Source organism: Macrobrachium nipponense, chromosome 4 (assembly GCF_015104395.2).
Source record: "Macrobrachium nipponense isolate FS-2020 chromosome 4, ASM1510439v2, whole genome shotgun sequence".
Classification (NCBI taxonomy): Eukaryota; Metazoa; Arthropoda; class Malacostraca; order Decapoda; family Palaemonidae; genus Macrobrachium; species Macrobrachium nipponense.
In genome coordinates this window covers 94,989,378-95,014,885 of record NC_061100.1, presented here as the reverse complement: position 1 = coordinate 95,014,885, position 25,508 = coordinate 94,989,378, and the positions used below count along the sequence as shown (strand labels likewise).

The 25,508-nt window shown below is 35.8% G+C and overlaps 1 protein-coding gene across 1 annotated transcript in view; it reads left to right on the top strand.

Moving 5' to 3' along the window:
- Window positions 1-25,508, top strand: part of LOC135211445 (uncharacterized G-patch domain protein DDB_G0278987-like) — a 67,009-nt gene that overhangs the window by 5,709 nt on the left and 35,792 nt on the right. The gene's annotated exons all lie outside the window — the stretch shown is intronic.

Here is a 25,508-nt window from a genome sequence, read left to right as displayed (position 1 = left end):
TCGTTGTTTCCTCCTTCTGCCACAAATGTTGAGAGCAGATGAGTAACTCAACATCAAGGCTGTTTGTTATGTCCTTTATTTTCATTTTGAGACTCGTTTCGTTCTGTTTTCCCCAGGACCACCCACGCTACTTCAATTTGAACTCATTATTTTATTCTTTCGTTAACTAAACAGAATATTAAAAATATTTCATTATTAATGATAACCTTCATCATCTTTGATACTGTCTTCTGCAGAAGCATTCACATAAGTACATCAAGTGGCAAGAAGTAAGCACAAAAAATGTATAAAAATTCTAAGGCATCACAAAAGTCTTCGTGATAGAGCAGTCAATGCAAAAACTATTTTAATTTACAGTATAGCTGAATGCTGCATCCATCAAGAAGTATGGAAACCCCTTGACTGCTCCAGACTTTCTCCTCATCGCAAATTATCTCATTATTCAGGATCTTAAGTGACTGTTTCACGAGGGAACATTAACTGCTGTCATCTGGAAATTCTGGGTGAATTTCAAAACGATCTTTAATATTAGAAACCTTGATAATATTGTGTGGAGGTGAAAACCCAGTATGCTCTGTTTGGTCTTTCCTTAAAAAAATAAAAAAATAAAAAAAATTTCTTCAGAAGTGGTAATAAAAAGAAATTCACTGGAAATTCGGAAATAGGAATCATTATGGGAAAGGAGAATTTGAGAGTTCAGCCATTATCTACACAAGTTGGATATTTCTGAAGATTTATAGCAATGGTTTTGCAATTACAGGCTGCTATGTGAGCAAGAGCCCGTGCTGACACAAGGTCAGCATAATCAAAAACAACATGGTTGTGCAATTTACGCGTCCTCTGTTTTTTATGCCAAGCACACTGCTCATCTGACTTTCTTGTCACCTCTTTGTCCTTATATGGATCATTGTTCTTGGGGCTTTCCTGAACAGAGTTGAGAAAGTAAATATCTCATTTTTACCTCAAGTAGTTGTCACATTACATTCGCCTTAACATTATCTTTTATAATTATTCATTTTCGCAGAATACATAGGGCAGTGCATAGACTGTGCACCCCAAATTCCACAATGTTTCTACTTTCTTGTGTGTTTTGCCTTCTGAGCTGGTCGTTATTTCTTCCTCGGATGCTTTGTACGCGTAAGTTTCAAACTGTCAGAGATGTTATGTGTAGGCTGAGAACTCAAAAGCAGTCTAATTCTTTTGTCCTGTATTCTCGTTTTGGGATCGTGTTAATAACACCTTCAAAAGAAGTATATTTCTCTCCCAGTTTTTTTTTTTTTTTTTTTTTTTTTTTTACATTATGTTATACCTAACTGAAACAATTCATACGATTTCAAATGATCCTTTCTTGCCTTATTTCTAGAAGACGTATGAAAGGTAAATGTGAATGCTGATAGAGATGAACTATTTTGCTTAACGTATTTGTAACCAAATGGCTTACCAGGGTATCTACCTGCACTGCTACTAATGCTGGCACTCCTGCTACTGCTACTTGCATATTTATAGCTTCCACCATTGGCTAGTAGTAGCAGTAGTATTGTCAGATGTAAAACAAATTTTTTTTAATGCTTTACGTATCGCTTTTGTTTGAATTAAGCCCCTAGAAAAATTTTACATATTAAGCTTCGCTCAAAAGCGCTGGTAATTAAGTGGAAGTCGTTAGGACGGACGTGAATAGCTAATTACATTAGCTCTATACAATAGACGAAAGCAAAACAGGGTTTTATTCCTGTTGGGGGGAGGGTTAATTCGTTGTCATTTTATTTATTTACTTATTTATTTATTATTTACTTATTTATGAATACATCACGGCGAACTATAATGAAGATAAGTGTTGAGAGCGAAGATAAGAATGGAGTTCCCTTGACACGCAGTTTCTCGGTCCTCATGAGTCGAAGAGAACTAACTCTCTACGCCACTGAGAAAGATGGCTAAAATCAAAGGGTAAAGTTTGAAGACTGAGTCCTGTGAGTTGTTCTATTTGGGAGAAAGCGTAGGAATTTTGAACCTCTTATCAATTATAACGTTAGCGGTGAAAATTCATCGACGATAATGATTTACTAAATTTTGATTTCCCGAAACAAATTTTTGCTTCAATGTGTTGCCAGGAATCAGTGACCTATCAGTAACGGAAAGATGTCATATTGCGAAGCGTAATAAAAGTAATAAGTTGGACATTTTATTTGTTAAGGTTCTTCTTAGAAGGAAATTCGTCTGCATGAAAAAGGTTGTTATGTCTTGTCAATGTAATCTAATCCGATGGACATTAGACCATCAGGCGAACCTGGGTGCACAGGACTGATTGCCGGTCTTTTTTCATTCTCGGTCCCCCAACGCTTCCAAAGAGAATTCCCGCTAGTTTATTCCGTAAGCATCCCTAACATTGTGTTCGCTGGTGCAGCTGTCACACAATACGAATGTTTTTCAAATCTCCTGAAAGAAAATTTGCAATGTGACACTTCTAGGTCACAGGAACCACTCACCGCTCACTCCCACAAGAGAGCTAAATGAATCTAAAAATAAACTTGGCTGAGCTAATAATACCCAGGCTGCCTTGGTTTCGATTATTTTCCTTTTTGGCAAAATGCCTCTCGCTGAACTGTCAATTCATTTCTTTTTTTTTTTTTTTTTTTTTTTTTTTGCTTAAAGATAAATTATGAAGAGCCCCTGCTGTGGAGATGGATATATCCAACCGTGCTTTTCCTGAAACTTAACGTTCTTTTAAAAGAATAGCTTCAGCTATCTAGACTTTTTTTATTATTATCATCATCATTAGATTTTAGGTGAAAACAAAACAGGAGGTAATTTTCCCTTGAAATTTTTTCTTCTTTTCCCTCTGTCGCAAAATAACAATGACATTCAAAATGACGCCTCATTGTCTATATGTATAACCGCATGAAGTTATCGAGACCGTTTCAGCATTTATATAAAAAAAGGTTATACAATTAAAGTAATTGATTGTTATTCGTACTATTTTCGTTTTATTTTTATCAGTAACGATAATAATTATAATCATAATAAAATCATTTGTGCAAATGTTATTTTCAGATATTGCAATCGTTTGAAAATATTTTAAATCGCTTCAAATATATTTTGTAGCCATAATCACTGAAAACAAGAGAAGTCAGCTGAGAACAGTAGCGATTTTAATTGGATGAAAGTCGAGAGGATGTACTACTTTAACGAGGAATTGCGCATTCTCTCTCGTTGTTGTTATAGTACGTGAATAAATGGCGAAATATTTCATCTGGTTTTGTTTACATCTGCCTAAATTTACCGATGGTTGAGTATTTAGCAATTTTCCATTGTGGTAATAACATTGCAATCATAGAAGAAGAAACAATTAGGAACAATGTAGTTCAATGAAAGATTTCTGTAAATGGAATTCTAATGATACTTCATCATTCCTGATTTAACGATTAAGTGAATTACGGCGTCTAAAAGATTTCCGTGCGTAAAAGTTTCCTTCATTCATCAGTCCAAAAGGGGACATAAAGGAGACTCCAGAAAAATGACTGATGTGGAATTAATATCGTAAGAGAAAATGAGTTCGAATGAAAGTCTTTGAGATTAATAAGCGACTTCATCATCCAGATCCAAAAAAATGATTACCGTTACGGGAATTAATGAGTATATCAAATCTATCACTCACAGCAATGAGAAGAGTATGCATATTCAAATCGGAACAGAAGGGGAAATCAAAGCATATTTTAATTAAATTCTGAAAAGTATCTCACGCAAGGAAAAGGTGTTTTAAGAGAACATAAAAATATAGATACCTCACATCAAAAGCAATTTCCTTACTAAGATTTGAAACCTCGCCAGTTTCTGTCTGGGCAAATCTCGAATTATTGTGAACTTTCTCTCTCTCTCTCTCTCTCTCTCTCTCTCTCTCTCTCCTCTCTCTCTCTCTCCAACGATTTATTCTTATCCTCAGTTTGATTATTCGAAGAAGTAGCTTTCCCTTGCGTGTGTATGTGTTTTTTCTTTTTTTTTTTTAATAAAGAAAATTGACCAAAGAACGCTTTTCGAAGCATTAATGATAATGAAATAAAAAAAAATCACACTTTTTGATAATATATTCATATATGTATATAAATATATATGTAAAACAAAAACAAACAAAAACTTATAAGACCTGAAATATATAGTAAGCGTTCTAGTGCAGCCAAGTCCGCTTAGGCTCTCAACATTAACTTAATTTATATAACTCTTTTTTTTCCGATTCCTGTTACTTCCCTTTTTATATTTGCATTATTCATTCTATTTGCTGAATATGGAGGCCGCATATCTTCACAAATATTGGATGACTACTTGTAGGACAACAATTTGCCAAAGGCATATTATTGATAACTGTATGATCCAAATTTATTCACAGTAAAGTGATTTATCTAAAAAACTAATTCAGCTGATAACACATCATAGTAATTTTGCCTAATTAGTTTTTGTGAAAAGATTCATATATTTCTTTGTGAATTTCGTTGTCTATAAATGAAATAAAAACAAAACTTCCACACTCCTATGAATGAAGACATTTGACTAAATTTTGAATATGCTATTCGTATTTCACTTATGAAATTACAAAAGTACTGGAATATTTGTGAAGGACATTTGGCTATCCCGCAATTTCGTGAATTTTAGTGCTAAAGAATAATTCTTTCGTAGAAACCTTTTTGGATGTCGAAATCTATTGAAGGCACAGTATTGGGCAATATTCAAAGACTCCCTCATTCATGAGTATTTCGAATAGATTGGATTAAATTAGATTAACGACCTCAAAAAGGAACGGGAAATTGGAACAATTTCACACTGCAATAAATCCTAAAACATATGTTCGTATCTGTTACAGCTGAGTCTGAGAAGAAGAAAGGAACCAAAGCTTTCCATTGAAATCTCAAGAAAAGAACATTCCGAGTCAGCGAATGCATAGAAGTTCAAGTCATTATTTTGAGCGAAGTCTTAGGAAAGGTTCATTACACTATTTATCAGGCCATCCGAGCGGGTTCTTTCAGCTGGCCTCACCCCTGAGATATGTTCTTATGTCTATTATGAATACAGTTACTGATAACGGAAAATTTCCGACGGTTGCCAATTGAATTTCGAAATTCAGGCAGCCAATGAATGAGAAGCACTCGATACAAGTCAGACGTCAGGCAAACCAGAAAGAAAATTATCGCTTTCAGAAAAGCTTTCGGCAACAGAAGAGGTCAACAGTTTTACCTTTTACGATGGAAGAGATAAAAGTGCATATTTATATGATTGGACGTCAGACGAACTTCACTTTTTTAGGTAAGAAATTCAGAACATCGGGTGAGACTTGATGACAAAAGTCATTTATGATTTAATTACATACGCGCCAGACTGGAATGTTATTATGTATAATTCTAACTCATACAATGAATCAAATCAGTAGTTACTTCACATTGTTGTCACCAACCACTTTCATATCTTGTAAACAACCTGTGATATGGCCTTACAAAAATTTAGTTTAGCCTCAACTGTGACCTCTTCGTCTTTTGAGTTGTTGCCATATGTTAGTCAGTATCTTCTCACAGCGTTTTCTAGTACCTACTTAAATCCAATCTATCTATCTATCTGTCTGTCTGTCTATCTATCTATCTCGTAGAGCATTTATAAACAGAAACACCTAGTACTTATGACAAGTTGGAGTATCAGGATGTGAACGATGAAACGAAGATTAACTCACATCACAGACTCATTCCTCCCAAAAGACAAATTTCGCTGATTTAAGATCATATCTAAGTTATATTTTGATACATAATAGGTCTGCCTTATTTAAGGTATACTATACGATAAATGCCTGTACATTTTCCTGTTTACGGATTAGTTACTTCTTACACACACACACATGCACACACACAGAATTATATTTACTGCCCGTTCAAATTGCCAATTTTTCCATTTGTGTTTTACGTACCATCAGGTCAGCCAAATGAAATGCAATTCAGAAATGAGCCCTCGCTACTCCAACACTTCTAAATATAAATATTTGACCAATTTTTTTTCCGTGAAGGCCATTAGGACCGACAAGCAATTTTCATCGTTCCCAGAAATGAAAAGTAAACAAGGACTGAATGAAAATAGCCCAATGTCATAGCTCACTTAAATAGTCACTGGACATAATTTGTTAAGAATTCTTCCTTTCTAGAAAAATTGTTTCAAATTGCAAATTTGTCAATACACGGTCAATGATTAGCATTTTCTTGTGGGGGCCGTCTTAAACCATTATTAGTATTTTGGTCTCCTTCGAACAACAAATATCAATACCATACCATGAATGATCTTTTTCTTTATTTGTATTCTAGAATTTACTTACATTTCTACCTACCTAGTTATGAGAAATGTCTTACATTTTTATCTAGCTATTTATTAGAATCTACTTACACGTTTGTCTACTTATTACAATTTACTTATATTTTAATATATCTAGTTATCAATTTGTTAACATATTTTTTCTTATAACTTATCTCTTCTTCTGTATTTCCTATTACCTTCTGTTACTTCTTTCTAATGAACACCATACTCTTTGGAAGCTTGAATTTCAGGTCAATGGTCTCTGTAGCCTTCTATCACATGTATAGGATTCACCTTCTGTATATAGTAATGTAATATTATAATAATAATGATAATAATGATAATAGCCATCTTATCTGTGTAAGGTTATAACTGAATGTATATTCCCGCCCGGTCTTCACTGCTACTTTATAGCAAGCGCCTTATTTACACATAAGTGAAAATATTAAGCCAGAAATACCAACTTAAGATCCAGTTTACTACAACTCGGGAGCAACTTACTCCCAAGTGGTCAAAGTCACTGTGAATCGTCGTTGCTCAGCCAGGAAACTGTTCGATCCTGCCGTCGACGAATCACTTGTATATATACGTATATATATATATATATATATATATTATATATATAATATATATATATATATGATGTGTGTGTGTGTGTGTGTGTGTGTGTGTGTGTGTGTGTGTGTGTGTATGTGTGTAAAGTTTTCACCCGCATGAATTACAAGGACGTATACATATGCTATGTATAAGCAAAACCCTAACATATACGTATATATATATATATATATATATATATATATATATATATATAATATTAACATATATATACATTATGTAATATATATATATATATTATTATAGAGAGAGAGAGAGAGGAGCGAGAGATGAGAGAGAGGAGAGAGACGAGAGAGAGAGAGAAGAGATCACAGCTGCTTGATCTTTTCATCCTGATTCCTGACATATGAGATTTATTTTTCGAAAAATTACATCATATATATATATATATATAGTATATATATATATATATATCATATATATATATATATATATATATATTATTGTGTGTGTGTGTGTGTGTGTGTGTGTGTGTATGTATGTATAAACAATATATATGATATATATATATATATATATATATATCTATATATATATATATATACATATACAAACATCTGAATAAATGAAAGAGTATGATTATGTCAGCATTTATTGAGAGCAAGTGCTACTTTCAATAGTGAAATATATGCTTTGATAGTATAAAAAGGAAACTTATAGGCATAATGCTATGAATAGTAAAAAAACACAATTAGTCATTTATTACAATTTGGGTATTCAATGTTGGACACATGACGGGCAAACTCCGTAATGCCCTGGGGACATTAGTACTACGTCCCCCGAAGGTAGTGATTTTCGGGGACAGAGATTCGAAATGAGGGACTGTCCCCCGCAAAGAGGGACGTCTGGTCACCTTACCCATGAGTCGTGGCACGTTGGCAAAATAAATGTACCCGAGCACGATACCTTTCCCCATGATTTCCCTGATGAGATGCACGGTCAGCAGCAGCTCAGTCTTCTAAGCATACATACATACATACATTCATACTTACATACAGACATACATACATATATATATCATATATATATATATATCTATATCTATATATATATATATTATATTATGTGTGTGTGTGTGTGTGTGTGTGTGTGTGTGTGTCTGTGTGTGTGTGGGTGTGTGTGTTTGTGTGTGTGTTGCCCACTGTGCATCTCAATAGGGGAATCACATACACGCACACACACATTATATATATATATGTCAGCGTGTGTGTGTGTGTGTGTATAAAACGTTTCCCGCTGAAAGCATTGTTTGTCAATAAAACCTTAGATTCAATTTGAAACCACATTCCAGTAAGAATAGTTCTTGAAGCTTCTCCGTAGCCCAGCCTCTCGACATAGAAGATAGACCGGTCTCTCTACAGTGGTGACTGTCATATATTATTGCTCGTAAAGGCATATTTCAAAACGTCTTGCTACATCACAGTCAGGCCTGACCCGTACCCGGAGTTTTTTTAGGGGGGGTCATTTTTTCCAAAACTGGACCTTTTCTTCTACAAATGTTACAGCATATAAAGGTAGCATATACAAGATGAAATACTTGAAAATGTTATTTTAGTTATATTAAGAAGAAAAATTGGGTATGCGGTCAATGCCCTTCTATACCCGATTAGATGTTATTCAAAGTGCTGGCTTTGGTTGACAGAATCTTACTTATAATGTTGAAAGTTTGCACTGAAATTCAAGATTATTTCTTCAGTTTTATTGATTAATTCATTTATTATATTAAGAATAACATGCATATTACTTTATTTGTTGCTATGTTATATATACTTTGACTTACCAAAAAACAATAATTATCTATTACTTCGTAAGTACAGTTCAATGAAAAGGATAGTCACAGAAAATATGGACTTCCAGAAATTTTGGGGGGTTGTTCGAGGCCCCCGACTGCCCGCCCCACCGCCCCCCCCCACCCCCCACCCCCCCAACCCGACCCTCGGTGCAGGCCTGACAGTGTCCCATAATTCTCGCAGGATATGGCTGATGTTTGCAATTCTAAGTTGTTGCTTAAAAATCAACGGGTAGCATTCATCATCAAAGCAATATTTACAGTCGTAATCTAGGGGGCTCTCAGTTGGCATCGGACCACATTGCTCGGCAAAAAGGATGATGAAAGAATGAGCTGGTCAGTCACTTCACACAAGAGAAGAGTAATTAATTCGATGACATATTCGTATCCTGCCAGATTACAGTGAAAAATGGGGCTTTCATTTCACGCGGTCATATTGGTTCTGAAATGAAGGGACAATTTTTGTGTTAAGGTACATGAAAATGACAAAGGAGGCTAAAGTTGATAGAGAGGGCTGAGCATCTCCCGAAGCTCTCAGTTCATTTCTAATTTTAATAGAAAGAAAACACCAAAGATTTTTCCCTTCTTCAAAACTCAGCCTTGGAAAGAAAATTCTTCTCACTTATGAAGATTTTTCGAAACATTTATAAAGTTGGAAACGTTTCAAATCAGAAAGTACCGAAGAATTCAGGAACGGATGCTAATTTTCAACAAAAAATATGGCGCTTTCCCACAGTCTGTATGATTACACTGGAAGTTATTGGTGACGCGGACCTGATGTTGTGAAAAGAGCAGGCTTCGAGTAAAAAAAATAAATAAATAAAATAAATTAAAAAAAGATATGTGTCCATTCGATTCTGTGAAGAAGGAAGTAAAAAGCGAAATTATCCCTCTAACAGGAGTTTATTGAGCCAAAGGGTAGTTTAGTCCCATTTGGTGCTATGGGAAATACACAGAAAATCTTAAGAGGCAGCCTCTATTATTAAAAGTCTATTTGATATTGCCAGTAATGAGTCTTCATAAACACGTTAACCTTTTTTGTTTAAAACATAATATATGAATAGATTTGAGAAGCTGATTTGTTAGATTTTTATAATCATTGCGAAAAGGATTTCTATGAAGTTCCTGGCCGTTATCGTACTTCAATCAAAATTTTTGAAGGCAGAAGGAAATCTGCATTTCTGTTCAGTACTGCATTATATGGCTGTACGAGACAATGCACCGGCAGTTCTTGAAATCCATTAAGGATTTCCAAATGGCGGTGGTTGATGTTGTCTCGGGAAATCCAGTCACGAGATTTTCATAAATCTTGAGTTAATTTGAGAATAGGATGAACTCCGGGGCCCTCAAAGGAAACTAATGATTGAGACAAGAAAAAATGAGAAAACAGCAGAACCAATGAAACCCTTTGATATGACACGAAAATAATCGCTTCAATCCCATTAATGAAATATGATGAATATCCAATATGTTCTGCAACATTGATCATTTAGCCAATCCTACAACACGTTCAATTATCAGGCACTAAATTGCCCCTACAGAAGGGTATCAATGGACATCAATGGACAAGTGTGAGAAGCTTTATGCCGTTGAGCTCATTGCCGGATTCAGCGCTATTTCAAGCAGCCAAAATGACTTTGAATAAAATTAGTAAAATTCACTTATGCTGACAATCAATTACTGATGAAACCTTAAATTACTATTGCACAGGAAGGACAACCTTCTATAAAGTAGCACACTTTCTTTAGCACTTAATTTGTTGATGATCTTTTTTTCATTATCTCAGCCAAGTCATTGAAAAGCAAATTCTTCCTATATGCTAAAATATAACAAAAAGCGATACCGAATTTCAAATCAGAATGAGAAATCTTATTACGGTGCAGACAATAAGAAAGGCTTCTTGCCATTATAATAATTGAGCGAATTGCAGAGATGATATATTTGTCTGTATTGGAGTTTAAGCAATAGCATTGTTAACTACTGAACTTGATCTCTGTGCAGTTTTTACATCTATAATTGCTGTAATATACTTCTCAGTTTTTCAACGCTATATCAACAAAAGCACTTGAATAACCTAGGGAAAATTTAGTTTAATTTTGAATGTCAAATAAAGTTTAAAATATTAGATTTTTCTCCAAGTATCTGAATGGATATTAATCAATATCATAAACGCTGGCAATATATTTAAAAAGCTTTACAAAACACCAATTCAACAACTGAAACTTCACATATTTAACAGACTTAATAAACCGACATTGCTGGAAGTCAAAAGCATCTAAGGATAAATATCGCGGTAACATTGTTTCGCGATTTACTCGAAATCACTCAAACATGCGAAAATGAAATGAGGAAAGTTGTGTCTTGACATCATTTCCCCATGAAAAGACAATTGTTACGCAAATACAACAATTCAGCGTCCCTTTTAAGTATTCGAAATCCACAAATGAAACGATGCCTAAATTCAGAGAATTCACTCCATGTGGAGTTACATCAATGCGACGAATGACGCGATATCTGAGGAAAGAGGCCAGACTCTTTTTGTACTCATTCCATTCCACCTGTGATATGAATTCCTCCTGAAATGCCAGTTAGAGAAGATGGCCACGATGATCGGTTACCATAGAATTTCGAAATTCAGGCAGCCAATCAGAAGCCTGCGATCCATTTATGACATCAGTCTCACTTTGAAGGGGTTTCATCATTATTATTAGTCCTCCGTATTCGAACCCGTCTTTCCTCTTCATCTTGCACCGGCACAAGAAAGTCGATGTCTGCATCGTCTGTCTGAGTGAATGATTGTTGAGCTTGATGACGTGATATAGAGAATCCCCTCAATGGCAAATTAATAATAATTTAAGGAATACCCATTCAAATCTGACGTGTTTTCTGATGACATGTAAGGCTTTTTCACTTTTCTTAAACTCTCTCTCTCTCTCTCTCTCTCTCTCTCTCTCTCTCTCTCTCTCTCTCTCTCTCTCTCTCTCTTCCTCGTTATCTTGATTTACTTTTAAATCAGGATGCTGAAATAACTTCGCGCCAAGCGATGCCAATTGCGAAGGACTTTGACTCGCAACAAAAAAATTGTTTATTCCAAGACAAACGCTTCCCAAACTGAAAGCGAAATTCAGGGTTATTTGATTTATATCAGGAGATAATGGCAGACAGGTGCATAGTCAATTTCAAAGGTAAAATATTCATTGTTATTCTTGGAACCTTTCTTTACAATCATTGCTGAGACAGTTAGTATGAAACAAATTATCCCTGTAGGAAGGGGTATTCCTGTCAGTGCAACTCATGCGGTGCACTGTAGACATTACTTAGATTCTTTGCAGCGTGCCTTCGGCCCCCTACCTGCAAGCCCTTTCGTTCTTTTATTGTACCAACTTTCATATTCGGTTTCTTCCATCTTACTTTCCACCCTCTCCTAACAATTGACTCATCGTGCAACTGCGACGTTTTCCTACTGTTACGCCTTTCAACCCTATTACCGTCAATGTCCGTTTCAGAGCAGAATGACCTCATAGGTCCCAGTGCTTGGCCTTTGGCCAAAATTCCATATTCAACTCAATTCAATGAGACAGACAACTGTAAAAAAATTTTTTTTTTTTTTTAATATCAACATCCAGCGTAACCGGGAAGACACTGATCAATATTGCAACAGGTCATTCGGTCTTACATAGAAACAGATGATTATACGCAAACAGAGAGAGAGAGAGAGAGAGAGAGAGAGAGGGAGAGAGAGTTCCATATATCCTTTTGGTATTCATGTAGTGTCAGGTGTGATTCTAAAAATGCAATAAAAGAACAACGTACTTTGCAACTAATTTAATTTCTAAAGGGTGCTTTACAACACGTAGTTCTCTGATCGAAAGCTCAAAATAATTTATTTTGTTTGCGTCTCTTCCACACTGAACAACAAAGCAAGGAATAATAACAGGGAAAAGGGAAAGGGGCGAGTGAGCTTTAACTTGGAAAGGTGACGTGATGTATGAATGAGGGGAAACTGATGGAAAGCGACAATCCATGAATGTACTGAGGAACAGATAAGAAACAAATATAATAAACCTGTCGTCTTTAATTCATAGAACGGTGTGACTTGATAGGAACTCTTGAAACTATCTTGAATGTAGTCTCTTGACTATTTATTACATGTTCTTTACTAAGATTTACAGAGGATCCGACATTAGCTCTTAATGCTCTACAGAATTGTAATCTACTTTCATGATCCATAAGTAGTTAGCTGATCCACGTTTTCTATTGTGATTCAAGCATTTCACGTTAGAGAAATTTAGAATAAGAATCAAACAACAATATTGACGATATTATTTTGGGAAGGGGGTGATATGTAAAAATAACCAATTTCCAAAGTAGGCTATTATTTAGAAGGTGGTTCAAATCTGTCTCCCAAATGAAGGCGAAAGTAATCAACTGTTTGCGTAAGAGGATGCCAACAGCTGAACAAAATAGCCGTTGCTTTTATGCACATTCATTTTTTAGTATTTCAGTATCACTGCTTATCTCTTATGAAATTCAGAGCCGCGATTTACCTGATGCTCTTCTTCATCATACATTTACAAATTATGAACATTTCATGCAGCACTTATGGAGCACAACAGTGCTTGATTATTACAGACATTCACAACGCACTGAAACGCACATCCCCACACACACACGCACACACACACCCGTCCCACACACACGCACATACGCTTAATAAAAAAAGGTAAAGCTTTTTTACTGCAAATTTGTCACTCATTTTCTTTACTGATTCAGGGAACTCATCGAGGTAAAGACATTTTCCTGTCACTAGTGGAGGGTATGGTTTTGCAATATTGCTACGGGGAATGTATTAAGTGCCATACTCGCACGCCATAAAACTCTTGCATGAACGTATACAGCCGCTCGGAAATTAAGGTATAATTTCAAAGTCTCACAAAAAACAACTGTCAAAACATACATCAATTGCACTGACCAATTTTGCCTCTTCCTGATGAAAGCCCTCTGGAGTAGCTATGGCACATATCAAGCCATCATTTACTTCGGCAGTTGCAGCCATATGCTCTAAATTAGACTCACTACAGTTAAACTGTGCGCCATAAGCAGGGTCAGGGTCGGAACGAGAGCTTTTGTGGCCAAGTATCTTCCTTTTATTTCAGTGCAACTTAAAAGATACGCATTTCGTACCGTTTCTGTGTGGAAATTGCAACGCAATACTATTTGCTGAAATGAAGATTCCCTGTCTATATAATAACGAATTGTAGCCGGCTCATTTTCCCAAGCTCATGTTTTCCCTTTTATTTAGTGGATAAACACTTTTGTTAATGAATAACAAATTTCGAGAAGTTTCTTAATAATCACCCTAAAAGACTTGTTCTCAGATAATACCTCACTAATCATTCAAGGAATCGGTGCCTGAATAGTCTATATCTTAAACCTCCCATTACATTCGCTCTTTTCAAATATCACAACAGTTTAGAATCCATCATCTGGCATAAAACAGCTAGAATCCAGCGTCGTTTTAAATAGTTGAGCTTTGTTTGAGGCTTCCATGCTCTCATATCCTTTGTATCCTCTGGAATATAGTAATGTCTCTGAGCTATAAATTATTGACGGATCTTAAATTTAGCCTCAACTCACTTTTGATGTTTTCAGGAACTTTTAATGCAAACATTGACAGTAAACCATTACATTACCAGTAAGTTTATACATTCACTTCAAATCTCGTGCTAACTATGAATAATTGAAATGCCAGTAACTCAGTCATCTTATTTAAAATTGCAGTAGCATTGCGTTGCGGCTGAATATTTCAAAACCTCTGAAGTCTTGCTAAGCTTTTTTCCATACGTGTTCTTTGACTCCGTAGGAGAAACCTGAATAATACATCACCGTTGATCATTGACTCCCTTCGAACTTGAATATAGTCTGAACTTAAAACCCCGCTTACTAAACTTACTGTTGATATTTCAGACACTTTCAAATCATTCAACAAGTCTGATCCTGACATTATTTGACGCGTCTGGTTCTTTTTAATTACAAGCCCTCTGCCCTCACGAAAACGTTCATGAACTTTGCAGATGTCAGTTCGTATTTTTGTCTGTGGAATTTCTACAGACTTTAGAGTTTGCATATTGAGCAATTTTTCTATCTTTATTATCATTTCATTATTAAGCCTCTAAAGCATATATACCCTCTTTACCGTTATTTCCTGAGCAAGCAGGTGTTGTTATCTACAATCTTATAAGGACATTGCTATCTTCTTTTATGACTAAATGACATTTCCATATTTTATCTATTCGCTAAATGGACCTGATAACAGTCCATGAAAGCGGGAAAAATGATTCTTGCTTTACTCTAGTAATCTTCAAAAGCCTGTAGACATGATTAACCCTTCCAGAATGTTAATTACCTCGGATGCCTGACTTATCGTTAACAGTAATTGCATCTATAATTCTCTCGGATCGAAAACTGCCCTGAAATTTCGTTTCTTTTCATCCCTTTCTTAACTATATTTCCTCGGCATAATTAGTTGAGATGAATAAGCATCTTTTGAAACTGTTCAAAGAGTTTGCAGAAACTTTTCAAAGATAATTTTGATTCATTTTGTTTTTATCAATTTTAAAACTACGATACAGTATGAATATGACTTGACTTCGAGCTAAACTAACCCTTTTGTGAAACCTCCTCTAAATGTGATGTCTGATTTTTGCTCTCATGTTTATTCCCGCTCTTTTTCTCGGGACGTCAACGCGTTGAAGGGTCTCGAAGATGAGGACTCGGAAAATCTCCGATTGCGCTTCAAGGAACCATTACAAGAAGCTGATTCGTCCCTATAAGTTCGCTCTTTACCCTTTCTGGTGATCTCCCAGCCAATCTAGTTTTCTCAGTACTACGAAGTTTGTTAACATTAGCTTCCCGCGTTCATTATCAAATCAACATTTCTCCTCAAAAACATTTAGAGCAATATTGACTAATTCACTGTGGATAGATGGTTCCTGCCTGCTTCTATGTTCTCTGCATTAAAAAGATGTAATTAATTAAAATTAAGAAGAACTGACTGATATAAATGTGAAGAATATTTTCAGAATACTTCTTTTAGTAGTTATGATTCAGTAGAGTGGAGAAATACTGAAGTTTGCGTTATTCAAATTTAGTTCTTGAGGGAATCGTATAAAAAAAATTGGATTTTGGTATTATGAAAGAAGCTAATGAGAGGATTTGCTACAAAAGGATATTGTAAAGGGCAAAATTTTAGATTTGTGCGAGTTACCCGTCAGTTGCAAAAGGAACGGATATTTCTGTTGGTGCTTTTGAGTGAGTATTTATAAAGCCAATGAGAATATAAGAGGCACTGAAACTCGATTAAGATTTGAGCGAAATGGCGCCACTTTCAGGAGATTTATCGAAGTTTCGTGATGATGGAAGATCCCCACTCCGTTGTGACAGTGGGTCAGTAATGCAATGCTGCAATGTTATTCATGAGTGAGCACATATTAATTTACTAATGAACTGGTGGACAATGCGGCGTCCTAATTAGCACTTTTTGTGGATTCAATGCAATCAGAGATAAAGAACGTGTTACACTGAGGTCGACATAAACTGATGAATTTTTATCAATGCAATTTATACTCATTTGTATATCGCTAAATTGCATCCAATTGCGAAACATATTCACCGATAACTAATTCATTTCTTCAGGACTTAAACAGAAAGACCTTCATGTTAGTCAAGGAGAAGGAAGTTGATACCAAAGTATTAAAAAAACGAAGCCATAGGAATGCTATCAAGAAATATATAGTTTATTGTCAATGCACTCATTTGCCTGTAAAATAGACAAACATAATGTAAGTATCTGATGCTTTTCCGGAGCTTTCAGACACGGCATGATAGTAACTGAACTTTACTCGTTTTCAGTTTTGTAATCTTTGTCTCTCAAAGCATTGTGCAATTGGCAGATTTTAAGAAATGCTTCATTTTGGTGTTGAGAAAAAGAGTTAGGAAATGTATGACTTTTCTTATATTGTATTATAAAACTATGTAAATCATCACTAGAAATCATTTCGTACCGTTGCGTTTCAAAATTACAGTTAGTGTCATCATTTTAGTCATATCCTTTTCGTTTCCTTTATGAAATCAACTTTGAGAGAATGATAAAGTTTTGTTATCCCTGAAGAGATGTTCCAAGCCAGAGAATCTGTCAAGGGTCAGGTACGAATACCGGCACTTTTTTGTAGAGCCCAAGGAAATGACGTCAAATCCTTGATAATCTATTCCACACTAGGGAATTGTTTAAACCCATCTCGTTGTTTCTGATATAATTCGCTTGATGAATTCTACGTAACTATATTGGTAACATTTTACCTGTCATCACTTAAATATCTAAATCAGAGCAACCAATTTGAAAGATGAGAGCAGGTATTACGTTACTGTAAATCCGTTGCACTTAATTAAACCCTATTATCTAAAATCCATTCTTTCCTCTTTCATTTTGTTTCAGGACTGGGAAGGACAGAGGCCTGAGCAGTAGAAAGATTGAGAGCGCGTGATTCTTTTGGGAAGCTTTGCTTTACCTCAAATTGAACCTTAATGTCCGTTCAATGTAAATTTCATCTGTTTGATACTTCATTTAGTTCATTTTAAAACACATTCAAAGATGCGCTAAGGAATAGTACTTATCATGGACGAGTTTTGGTCTAATCTCAGTATCAAGTGGGAACGGTGACTTTGTGGATTTGTGAAAATGAGTAACATTTTCTCATTACTCTCATTAAGCGTTCTTAACCTCACATCCACCGACGATCCCCTCCAAAGTCCAAAGTACCATCAAAGTAATAACTTGTATGTACTTAAAAGATTAGTAGTTTATTAAAGTTTTTCCTGAGGCTAAGACGCTCGAAGTCTGGTCAGGCCGAGTCTCAACTCTCCATCAACTCACCCTTTGCTTTTGCTTGCCAACATATCCCCATTTACTGCCATACAATATTCAGATTATCTGTTATCATCTGCTCAAATATTTTCTAATCTAACTAAAAGGAAGTACTCTCTCTCTCTCTCTCTCTCTCTCTCTCTCTCTCTCTCTCTCTCTCTCTCTCTCTCTCTCCTTTAATACTGAACTGATGCTAAAAGTAATTTGTTCCCAGCGTCAACAGTGACTATAAATTTCGATTCCCAATTCGACCTTTCATTCCAGTACTGAGACTAACACAATAATAAAAAAAAATCCCTTTGACAGGTGCGTGATGTAATTCAGGTGGGTTTGCAGCAGAGAACAACTGGCTTAATATTATTCAGTGCTAATCACCTGAGAATCATTACTTACTCATTACCTATTAGAACCATAGATATAGAGAGGAGAGATTGGACAGCGCATAGTAGCCAAAGCAGTCTGTGACGTGCACTGCCTGGCGCCATTGCTAGGCGATCGTTCTTATGTATACTAAACAATGGCGCAAGTTTATACAATCTTATGGGAAACCTTGTACTCTTTAAAACGTGTTTTCTCGGATGTCCGTCAAGACTGTCAAATGATTTATGCATCATTTACTGTATACAAGATGTACTGTATGCAGAAATAAGAATATTTAATTTTGCTGGTATATTTCTTCTACGGTTAAGCCATAAAGTTTTGTAGATATGGCAACTACATTACGGTTATTTTCGCAGTAGTCTTTAATGACTGATAAATTATCTTTGCAGCATTTACCAAGGATAATATGTACTACATGTAGAAATAGACATTTTAATTCTGTCTTCTGTAGTTTGTATACACTTGAGCATTATAGTTGACCATTTTGTCAACGTTATGTGCCTTTCTTTCCACCATAAATCTACAGTCCTGTTTTACTCTAGAGGCAGAACTAATTATTGTTCTTTATTCGTGGGTCAAACTGACACACCATGGTAAAATAAATTGCCATCTTCAATGCTGTCATTCCATATAAGCTTCAGCTATAGGCATATAATATATGTAATATTGATAATAGCCTAGGTTCAATAGCCTGATACCTATCAGTCAATATTCAAAAGTGTATACTTTGGCTGGGATAAGTGGAACAAGCTCATCTTGGGTAAGGTCACAATTAGGGTGTCCAGTCTGAGCCCGATTTTTCAAGCTATAACGTGGTATGAATTTGAAGTTTCCTTTTAAGAAAAAATTATAATGGTAAAATTGAAGAATATACAACCTTTTAAGTTTTTCTGGCAGATCAAATTCAGCAGAGTCAACTCCATGCCAGGTTTGATAACCTATTGATAACATGTAAATAACACTGCCATAACATTTCATTAACACTTAAAACTACAGCAGGCCTGGATCTAGGCCTCATGATACAAGCCTATGTACATTGTTGTAGTACAAGCAGTAGGAAAAATGGTCAGGTATAACCATGATTTTTATGGACTGATGGTAACCCTACATGACAGTGACTTTTCAGGTAGATTTCAGCACACTGAACAATTTTTATTCTATACAACGAAATAATATTTTACGAGCTGTAGGTACGTACCACGGATAATCGACATCCCTGCTTTAATAACAAGCTTATTACAACATTCCTCGCGCATTTTATTAGATAATATAAAAGCAGGGGTGAAGTTGACTGAGATCTGACACACGTTTACTTGAGGTTATTTCAACGGTCATAAAGATCTTCATGAATGAAAAAAAGATCTCTTACTTGTGAAATGTGATCCCCTGTGTGAACTTGTACCTGTAATTGACGCAGTTGGTGACCCAGCATTGGGTACCAGAAGTGGTCCCCGCAGTTGATGCCGATGCCATCTCTGACAACGATCGCATAGCAATGGCGGCTTACGTGCACGCGATCGTCGGTTGTCTGTCCAATCTCTCCCCACTCCACTATATCTATGCTTAGAACCTTGCTTTTACATACGTGAGATGAAAGGTGATTCAGCGCACAAGAGCGACCCCTCTTGCTAGAGAAAGGAGAAAAGCTGAAACCAAGGAATTTCCTTTGTAACTCGAGCCATTAAGACACATCTAGGTGGAAACAAGTGAAAGGATGATGCACACACACACACACACACACACATACTCACATACTCAAATTTGAATGCATGCATAAACGCACGCACGCACATACAAACACACATTCACACTCACTCAGTGTAGAGAGTCATATTCAACGTCTGCGCGTGCTAAAAATGAAAAGTTAAATCACAATCGATAATTGTAATAAAACATATTTTCCCCAAACATGTATATACACATGTATATATACATATATACATTTATATATATATATATATATAATACATATTTCAGAGGTGTAAAATAATAATGAAAGAGATGGAAGTGATGCGGGGATTAAATATGAAAAAGAATGCAAAATTCTAAGAATTTTCCAGGCCAATATAACGTTAAATGGAGATGTAAGGTTGAGAATTACGGTGATCTTTTCAACTAAAGAATAAATTGTGTGGAATAGTTTCCAATATGTGGTGGAAGATAGACCACAGACAGATGAAATTACCGCCAGACTGAGGAAGAATGGAATAATTCAGATGAATTAATTACCCGCTCGGACAGAAACCTGTCCATTCTGCTACATAGGGGTTCTCTCTCAGTCTTTTGGGAAGACACTAAAGGCTAGAAATATTTTTTGCAATATAAGCGTGGAAATGCAACATCCCAGAACAACTTTTAAGCGAATGTAGGTGATTTTAAGTGATAATTTTCACGGAAGACACCAGCGTTATTTTTACAATATGATAACCTGCCCTTCACTCAGTGATAAAATCAAATGAATAATCTGAGCATTATATATTTTAATTAAAGGAAGTAGCTGGTTCGTTTCTTTAGCCAAAACATATTGTAAAAATCACCGTATGTCTCCTTCATTATTATTTTACACCTCTGAAATCTACATTCACTCATAATCTATCAGTCACTTTGAATCGTGTACCTGTAACGCCAGACAACTTCTATTCAGTCAATCAATCGAGTCATGTGCAAAGTGTGTGTGTGTGTGTGTGCAAAACCTATTCTTCAGTCATTCATACTTTTATAGATGGTACCAACTCGATGTCACATCTGAATCATTTATCAAAATTAAAATCTTTGCTAAACCTTCCAAGAAGGATACATAGCTCTTCTCTAGTTTATTAAACCTGGCATGAATAACGCAGCCCCTTAAGCCTTTCTCTCTCTCTCTCTCTCTCTCTCTCTCTCTTTTTTTATCGCGGTTTAACCTTTCACATCCTTTCCTAATCATACCCTTCATCGTTAAGTTCACCATAAATCATTCAGAAAGTGTAGTTTTCTAAATCATATATTGGGTCTTGCGTCGCTTGCAAATTGTTTTATTCCTTAACCTTTCCCCTTCATTAATTTTTTATTTAATTCTCAATTCGTGTAACCCTTTTAAATGTCTTGTTGGAACCGACCAAAGCATCTGAATTTGTTTACTTTGAATTTTTCATATGCATAGAACATTCCAGCGCCTTGGATCGTTGCTATTCAACTGAAGGGAGGAATTTCAAATAGTACGTCTGTAACGTGAATGTCGGTTGAAATCAATACGTGTTGCTTTTAATGTAACCTCAAGTTGAAGTCCCTCGTCCTTTGGCGACATCCAACAGATTGAATCCTGCCCAGTTGAGAAATGAAATATCGCCCTAAGACGCTTCCGAAAGTTCGTTCTAGTTTAAACTAAGTTGATCATTTGTAAAGGTTAACGTTTAATTATTTTTGTCCACCTTTGCGTCGTTATGTGCTCTTGAACTGATTAGTTCTCTTCCTGCTACTATCACTCTCTTTCGTTCTCTTAATTTTTCATTTCACGGAACAGAAAAACCTTCATACGTATTAATGGAAGAAAATTCGATATCAGATTTGATTCCAGAGGAGGCCAAGAGCTTATTTCCAAAGTCTGAAGTTGCCGCTGTGTCTAGGAATTTCTTAAATTGCTTGTCGGAGACTTGTATTCTTAGTACACACCATCTGAAGTCAAGAATATGAAATTATAAGCTCAGTTTTAATTACTTAAGTATTAGAAACATTGCCATAAAGTTTTGAAGGCATAATGCACTCCGTGTCAACTTGAAGGTTTGCGCATTTGAAAAAGGGCTTTTTGAATAAAGTATGTTCTGTTAATATTTCCAAAATTAATTACATCACAAATATCAAAGAGGACAGGAAATAGAGTCATTCTACACTACAATAAATCTTGAGGAAAGTTAATCAAGGCTTTCAGTTCCTCTTTCGAGATCCAAATAAGGCAGAAGATATAAATCACCTTTATAGCAATGGGGCATAAAGGCTAACTATCATTTGGATGCCCTTATCGTTCCAACTTGCGTCCACCTGAGCTGACGTTTTCCTAAAGCTCAATCCAAAAACTCTCATCTTGTTGGTTGGGTCGTGGCACAATCTCTAACTGTCTTAGCCACAGATTCCTGCAACAAAGGTGATAACAGCTAATCCGGCGTTGCCCGCTTAATCTCTGAATGACAACCGATAAACTCTCTCTCTCTCTCTCTCTCTCTCTCTCTCTCTCTCTCTCTCTCTCTCTCTCTCTCTCTCTCTCTCTCTCTCTCTCTCTCTCTCTCCCCTGATGAAAATAGTTGCTTCAGTGTCTCTTTTCATCCCAGTGGCCTTGAAAGCTATGGATTAGACACTAATATCTGTATTTTTTTATAATCGTCACATGTCACTACCTTCCCACAAACCATCCTTTCTTGGGGCTGAATTTGGATTTCAACAGCTTTGGGAATCACACTATCCATCTCACAATTTCGAAAACCATGGACAAGACACTAGTATCTGTTGTTTTTAGTTATTTTTTTCATATCACCCCCTTCCCACCCTTTTCTCACCCCGCTCCTATCTGAGCTGAATTTGGACTTAAAGGGCATCAGGAGTGTCACTATTCTTCTCAGCGACCTCGAAAACTACCCTACTTAGTCCCTAATATCTGTTGTTTTCAGTAACGTTTACATTTCACCCCCATCCCACACCCTGCTCTTACCCAATCAATTGTCCGATTTTAACTGTTTTCACCACGACCTTTCTTTGTTATATATTGATTTATGTTTAAAATATCATCAAAATCAGTCAAGAAATGTGGATATGATAGCATTCATACAAACAAACAAGCACACTAACAAACAGACATAGGCTGTCAAGTGCTGGTCTGAGCAATTGATGGTCATCGACATTATCTCATCGTCTCCTCTCTTCAGTGATTCACCAGTCACATAAAGTAAGTTTCCATCGTTTCTATTCTGATACCATCACGCTTTTACTACTTTTCCTTTCCGAATCTTGGAATCCTAAAGAGTTTTGCTTTTACATGAAGAAGCTAACATCTAGCGCCATAAACTTCAATCAGGGGTTGCACAACCGCAAGCTTTATTTTGGTCACGTTTCTTGGGCGTATTAACAATGAAACCAGGTTCTTATCTATTTCAAAATATGACAAAAGGAAGTTAATGGCTGGACTAGAAAGGACGTTGCTTGACTCAAAAATAAAAGCCAATCTCGCCGGCCATTTGGCACATTCAAAGGTCACAAAAAAATTATAATTATAACAGAAAGGAGGAAGTAAAATCCCAATTATCGAAGGAAGCTTCCACTGAATCAGTCTAATCTCTGACCTGTTTCAAAGACAATCCTAATACTTCTTAGAGCCACGAGTGAAATGATGTTAAGCTGCTATTTCCACTTTTTCTTGCCTCTTCTCTTCACCAACGTCACTTAACGTAACTTTCATAAGCAGCATTGTGACTGATTAATGATCCTCCTACATTCAACGTGAAAAGAAATCGTCTGTCGGAAAACATCGAATGCGTCAGAAGGTGGTGCTGACGCAAGAGAGAGCCAGATTGTGAGACCGGAATCTATCTTCGATCGAATACAAGACTCTATTGTGATAGCAGAGTTAGAGAACATGGGAGGTTCATGCTGGTAACCTAAGCGGAGAGACGGTTATATATTTTGAATAGTATAAGAGTTTACTCCATTTCTTTTCACTGCGGAGAAACAAGAAGACAGACGCCTAGTGAGCGGCGATGGGAAATTCATGTCAATGGTTCCATGGCTGTGTTGCTAAAAAAAATAATAAATAGAAAAATAAAAGTTAACATTTGGTTTCGAATATTCGGTTTCGAGTTTTGACATAAACTGTTACATGTTGTGCTAAATTACGAAGTCGTTCCCAAAGTTTTCACTATCAAAGTATGGGAAAATTAAAGAGTACCTTTGTTGGTCAAATATCGTATGTCCTTTGTTTCAGTACTCTGTATGGTGGTTGTGCTTCTATGAGTAAAGGAAAAACTTCTAAAATTACATTAAAAAGTCACCATAAGTCATTGTTCATTAGTCATTTAGTGGACGACAGGCCATAATAATGAAAATTGATAAATTTATGAGGAATGAATAACACAAACTGGATAATAATCACATTTGTTTCACACTTTAAGAAAGATGACATTTATCAACACTATCAAACATTGATGGCTTCCATCATTATCGTCTATTTGAAGTTATATAAGCATGCGTAAATCCTCGTATATAACTACTTTGATGATATGAATATGGATTTATTTTTTTAACAAGAAAGAAAATTCAAGTGACTTTGCGAAGAGTAACACCCAGAGGTTACGCTAACAACATCAATAATAATAATAGTTTATATATTAGCCCCTGAGGCCAGGATACGTATTTCCTGTCATCTCACAAATAAGAATCGTATCATTTTGATATTACTGTAAGGCTCGGTGTCGTTAGGTTACTTCCACTCCTATCGTATTGTTTAATTAAAATCGCTACCGTCGTAATTGCGTGTGAAACCAGAGTTTCATCATTAAAACAGTAAATTTGTGAACGTATTCTTTCAAGACAGCAGCGTAAGAGAGGTGGTCCATTTTTTATTTTGGTGTAAATTATGAATGTAACGTTGCAAGATGTTTCGACCCTATTCAAGACAGACTTCAAAAGAATTGTTCATACAAAGTATTATTTTATTCCTTAAATGTTGTATTATGTCGAACAAAAAAAAGATGGAACTTTTTTTAATATAAATTAAATGTTAGTCATTTTTAATAGCCACCATGTTTTACCTCGATCTTGAGCGATATCCTCGTTTGACTTCATTTGTCTTTTGTATTCAACCTTGGAAGTATTTTCTGTAGCCTCTCAATTCCTACACTTCCTCTGAACGTCAAACTCTGTACTTGACAGTTGCATCACCTTTGAGTTCTCACATCTTTTTCAAGGCATCGAATTCCTGGAATCTGGTGATGATCCTTGAAAGTTGCATCAGTTGCGCTACATTAGAGTCTGTCAGTTACAAAGTCTTGAATAAAAGTTGATAGAAGGATTTCCCATAAAAGTTTCACCAGACATCAATACCACATCACAGCAAATCTTATAGATGCTTTGAATCTTAAGAAATCATTTAACCTTTGGCATCACTTCAAAACACTTTAGTTTAAGTTTTGTTATATAATCTATCACCAAATCCTGCGTTCGGCCTTTAACTGATGAATTACTTCTTGCTCTATTAACAATATGTATTGTTTGTATTTAAAAAGAAGCAAGAATCTGAAGATGACCTAAAAACTACATTTTCCACTTCATTCTTTTCATTCGTGTCGCTTTTGTATTCGGAATTAGCAGTTTCACCAGTATCAACCTTAATAGACTTTAAAGACTTGTATACTTTAATATCAACTATTCTGGCTTGTTTCATCCTATGACGTCATTTTGATTTCATAGGTAGCAGACGCGTCCCCTGGATGGCGGATGGGGGAACCCCTATGAAATAAACTC